This window comes from Rhagoletis pomonella, unplaced genomic scaffold (assembly GCF_013731165.1).
Source record: "Rhagoletis pomonella isolate Grant_MI unplaced genomic scaffold, Rhpom_1.0 Rhpom_scaffold_00002, whole genome shotgun sequence".
Classification (NCBI taxonomy): domain Eukaryota; kingdom Metazoa; phylum Arthropoda; class Insecta; order Diptera; family Tephritidae; genus Rhagoletis; species Rhagoletis pomonella.
Window position 1 is genome coordinate 36,825,393 of NW_023458556.1, and position 5,799 is coordinate 36,831,191.

A 5,799-nucleotide genomic window follows, 5' to 3' on the forward strand; every position below is an offset into this window, starting at 1 on the left:
CTTTAGTGGATTTCCTCTTTTACTACTTTTTTGTTAATATTAATCGAATACTTAGCACCAAACGTTATTTATCTCACTAAGTAAGAAGTGACTACGGACCATTCCGTTGATTAGCTTGATTAAAAATAGAACCCCAAGCAACTCTTTACGACTCTGAAGCGTCGGCAATTCTATAAGCTTCAGGCGATTTTTGTAGGGTGGGAGATTTGTAGACGAGTCTCAAAGAAAATATTTTAGGGCAAATAAAAGGAACTGTTTCTGCACTTATTCGAGCCTATCACTATGAATTTGATAACTAGGATTCTATACCAAAATCTGTCTTACGACAGAGATAAAGAGAACTTAAGTGACATAAGGATCGTTGAACTCCTTATGTGTAAAATATCAGATGTCAAAACTCCTTGGACACTACTATTCACACACACACACACACACACACGAAATAATAGCAGTTTATTTCTTGACCGTTTTCTGAAAGAAATAAGCGTGGTCGGTAAAATTAAGCCTGGAAACTTTGAATAAGTAAAATAAGCAATTCTAAGCAAAAGCTTAAACTTTTCCGTCCTGTTGATAACATACGTAGTTGTGACCAATTTCAGGACGTTATTTTAAGCCGTTCTGGAGATATGCGGTATGAGAAGCTAAGTTTGTTTGGGAGGTGCACGCCCTCTTCTCCATTGTCTACTACTTTTCACCATAAGTGGAATATTTATAATTAATGCATCTGTGCCAAGTTTCAACATATTATACCACATTGCGTATAGATATCTATCATTCAATGCCACCTATCTAGTAAATTTTTTAGTCCAAATATTTATTTTCAATTGGCTTACATATGTTCTAAATATGAGCCAAATCTGTAACAAAATGCAATTTATAGGAATATACCGACCCCAGCGGCACCTATCGATTTAATTTTTAGTCGGAATAATAGTCGGTGGTGACATTATGTTCCAATTATGAACGAAATCGGTCCAGCCGTTTAGTAGTTTAGTTACATACAATATACAGAGAATTCTATGGAATTGTGAAATCGTGACGTCTCAGCTTTCTTAATTTCTTGGCAACAACAACAAAAAAGTTTTGAATTATTTTAAATCGAAAAACCTTCCACACAGATGAACTAAAAAGGACTTTTTACAGAATTGAAATCGGTTCAGCCGTTTGGTCATGGATCGCGGTCATACGAAAGACATTTCATTTTTATATATATAGAATCTATATTAGCTGTGTTTTTTACACGCATATACATCTACGCTTAACGTGTAAAACAAAAACAATCATCGACAATTTCCATATCAAAACAAGTAATTTTAATTTTATCGACAACTATTCATAAACGCATATAAAGTATGTCGCTTAGAGCTCCATAAAATTTTTAAGCTCAAATACGTACGCGTATAAAAAAAAGCAGGCCTATTATAGATTATTATTTATATAGTTATTGTTACAATGTGAACTATGTACATACATATGTATAGTAAAATTTTTTTGCTTGGTTCGATTCCTGCTGAAGTCTAGAGAAAGAGGTCTGATGAGGAGATGTGGTGATCTCCGAGAAACAGCTAGATATAACTTCAACCGCTTAGACTTTGTTGTTTTTCCCATTTTTCTTAAAAAACATTAACATTTTTTTATTAACTCTACAAAATTAAAAAAAAAGTGGTGCAAAAGTTTTCGTGGCCACAAGTGTAGGGGTCCCGTTTGTGCATTTTTCGTCATAGAGAACACAATTTTTTGTTCCAAAGTTCATTGAGCTCAAATGTCCCGTTCTAGTACTCACCCACCAGATCTTACCCTAACATACGACGTACGTCAGCCAATTAAGGCTCACCGAAAACCATTAAACTTTTGCTCAAAAGCTATTTTAATTATTCCAGCAAAACTACTTTAAAAAAATTTTGCGGCATGAAAAATGTAAAAAGGCTCGGTCAACAAAAACATATTTTTTTTTCGAAATTACCTCGCAAAAATACTTTCGACTCAGGTGTGTATGGCGAATCGTTTTTCTTTGCCTGTAAGACCGCACCAATCTAATGTACATACACAGATGATACATATGTACATAATATAATATGTTTACTTTACAATAAAAATTTATGTTTTGTTTTCATTCATTTATTCCACTAAATTTACAACACATTAAACTTCCATAAAAATATGATAATAAAGGATTACAAAAAAAAAACAACTTTACGTGAGAAGGATCGGGTAACACAGTTCACGAATCCTTTTGTTACTCGTATTTTACTTGCAACCAGCGTAAAACATCAAGATACCCATTAAGTATTTATTTATAAAAAAAACAAGTAAGAAAGTCTAAGTTCGGGCGGAGCCGAACATTAAATACCCGGCGCAAGTATTAAATATATGTTTTCCACCTTTCCGAAAGCTACCGCTACATGATAAGCCGGGGTGTATACATTTTAAGTAAATTAGCGTCCTTAAATTTCGAAATATTGAAATTTCAAGCATTTCTGAAATTTACCGTTATATGAAAAGCGGCCTCAATTTTAGTCCGATTTCAACAATTTTCAACGGTTTGCTTTTATGTGGCAAACACAGTAACCATACCGAGCTTGGTACAAATTGCTAGAACGGTTAACGAGATACATATATGTGATCACAAGTGGGCGGTGCTACGCCCATTTTCCAAAATTTTGTCATAAACGTATTTCTTGGTAAAGAATTGTTGCAACCATCAATTTTGAATAAATTAGCTTCAATATTTACTGATTTATCGAAGATTTTGTATTTCTCGAAAATACCGTTATATGGGATGTGGGCGTGGTTATTGTCCGATTTTTAAAATTTTCAGCCATTTAGTATGCTGTACTAAGGCCAACAACTGTGCCAAGTTTGGAAGAAATTGGTGCAGCGGTTACCAAGATATACACATGTAACCATAAGTGGGCGTGGCTACGCCCATTTTCCAAAAATTTATAATATTCATGTTTTCCGTCTGAAACTCATTGAAAGTATCAATTTTGAGTGAATTATCTTCAGTAGTTACTAAAATATCGCAGTTTTCGTATTTCTTAAAATTACCGTTATATGGGAGGTAGGCGTGGTTATTATCCGATTTCGCCCATTTTCAATACCATCCGTCCCACGCCCAAAAGAAGTTCACGTACCAAGTTTCGTTAAGATATCTCAATTTTTACTCGAGTTATCGTGTGCACAGACGGACGGACGGACGGACGGACAGACAGTCACCGCTTAATCGATTTCTCTTTTCATTCTGATCATTTATGTATACATTTGTCTATATCTATCTCGATTCGTTTTGCCTGTTACAAACAACCGTTATGTGAACAAAGTTATAATACCCTTGTGCACAAGTGCGCTCGGGTATAAAAAAAAAAGAAAACAACAAGCAATTGAAAATTAGCTATGAAGAAAGGCTTGCGAAATTTAAAATGACGCTTCAACTTGCCTTTATTGTTGTAAGCATAAATTTGGGTATTCTTTTTTATTCTTTTGTTGAGCGTTGAATTTAAAGCTTCCTGTTTTTCCGTGTATGCATTTAACTCTCTAAGGTGGATGGCGTCGTTTTCTACAACAACACGTGTTCGATATTGGCAAAGTGCTGAGAATACCTGAATCCAAGATTTGAAATTATGCTTTTGAAAACGAAAGGGGTGTGCTGAAAAAGGCAAAAGAAGAGTGTTTGTATATATGTATGTATAACATTAACTACTTACTACACAAAGTAATCCTGTACATATGGCACATATTTGAAGCTTTTTTGCTTACTAAGCATATTCCTGAAAAGCTGAAATTTACCAATCTGGTTTGCACTGTAATCGAATATAAAAAGTGCGTTTTAAAGTTTTTTTAATAAGTCGCATGGATTACATTTGTGTATGTTTACGTACATATGCATGTTTAGAGAAAAGAATAGCGCCATCCTTTGAACTTCATATCTCCCTAGGAGCATCCCGTTGAATAGACAATGTTATTGAATTGAAGCGAAACGTTAGTAACTTTAATGTGAAGTATGTACTTATTTTCATTATGAAATCGAAAGTTGAATTAGCTTTATTAGAGCCTTTACCACAGCTTGGAAATATGCTACTCAATCACATGTGGCGCACATTTATCTGAAATTATTTTTTAATAGCCTGTAGAGATTTTACCCTGTAGGTAAACCCCGAACTAATGAACCAAAATCGACGAAGCGCCAATTACGAAATTATGAATCCGGCTAGCTTCAATATCCAAGAGCTTCTCAAGATGAGCTGAGCAGCCTTAAAAAAATGCTAAGGTAACTCCACCCTATCATCCCTCGGCGACAGGAGGTATTAAGTAAGATTCCTAGACCTACTGCTTGTATGCCAATCAGAAAATAAGCTGCCAAAATCGCCTTCCACAGCGAGAGGTGTGACTTTGCGAACGCACAGAAGGACGGATGTTAGTTTCCACAATGTCGCTGTGGCCTGGTACCGGTACCCATATGGAAGCTATACTCTCTCGGTATATCGTCGTTTAAAGTACAAAACCGCGTATCGACATGTAAAATTGGATTTGCTCACACAAACTCTTGGCTTAATCCTTATCCAGTCGTCTTGCAATATACTAGTAGGAAATGCGATTGCTTTATAACAAAAAATAGAACCATTTTGAAATATGAATGTTTTTACTCTCTACAAAATAATTTATGCAATCTGGCATACGCGGTTTTGCATTTTGTTGATATGCGGTTTTGTACTTTAAACGACGATATGTATGTTATGCCAATCTCTTCAGCTACTTCTGCCTAAAAACAACTGCAGCATTCCGGATATCAAGTTGATGAAGAGTTGCCGGCAGCAAGCGCCACACTAACCCCTGCTTCAAGTGAAAAAGTTTACTGTGCGCCCTACCCAATCTTAGAAAGAGAATAGGCTACCAGAATCCATTTCGAAGATGCAGCAATTGAGTGCTCAGTGGTTAAATCGAAAGTTTCACGAAGTCCGGAGCGTCCGATATTCGAGCCTGTGAAGCAGCCGTTTTCCCTTAGCTGGATAGCCGTTCGTGCGGCGGTAGCTCTGGTAGCCGGTAATATGGCCAATGTAGGAGTGGTTCTTAGTGCACCACTAATAGCGATTAGGTTTGTCCATTGTGCGCGGTTTAGCTATTTTCATTGAATTCCCCAGGCAAGTGCTTAGCAAAACTAAATTGGCTTAGCTATGGTTTTTAGATCTATATCCCATAGCTCCATTGTAACAGTTTAATGCAACCGATGCCGTTCTCAACTTTTCCGCAACGAGTGAATGCGACCAATTCGGTCTTGCGAGGGTTGAGGGCGAGGCCGCTGTTAGTCGCACACTTAGCTGCCATGTTCAGGTAAACTTGTATCAGATCAAAATAGGTATCTTAAAATCCATAGGCAATCACCCGACAGTCCTTTTTGCACAAATCCCACTAGAAGGTCGTTTACCACCATTTTAGTACCGCTGTTCTAGTCCCTGAAATGACTGTTCGAATTTTCTGATAGAAATACGATTTATACAACACCGACTTCCTGTAACCTGTGTATGTATGCTACTAGTCGCGTTTTTCTCAGAAATAAACCTCAAAGAATGTTACTTATAACTGGTTTCCATGTTTCCAGTTTCCAGTTTTCCATGAATTTTATATAAAAAAAACAACTTTTCCCAGAAAAGTGTGTTTCTCTTCAGGAGATTCCCAATAATAATACCCAATTGTTTATTTAGCAATTTCTTAATACTGAAGATTTTTTATTCGTAACCCATTGCATTATTTTGGGGTTTTTTGGCGGACCAATAATAAAAAATACTTACAATGAAAAAATTA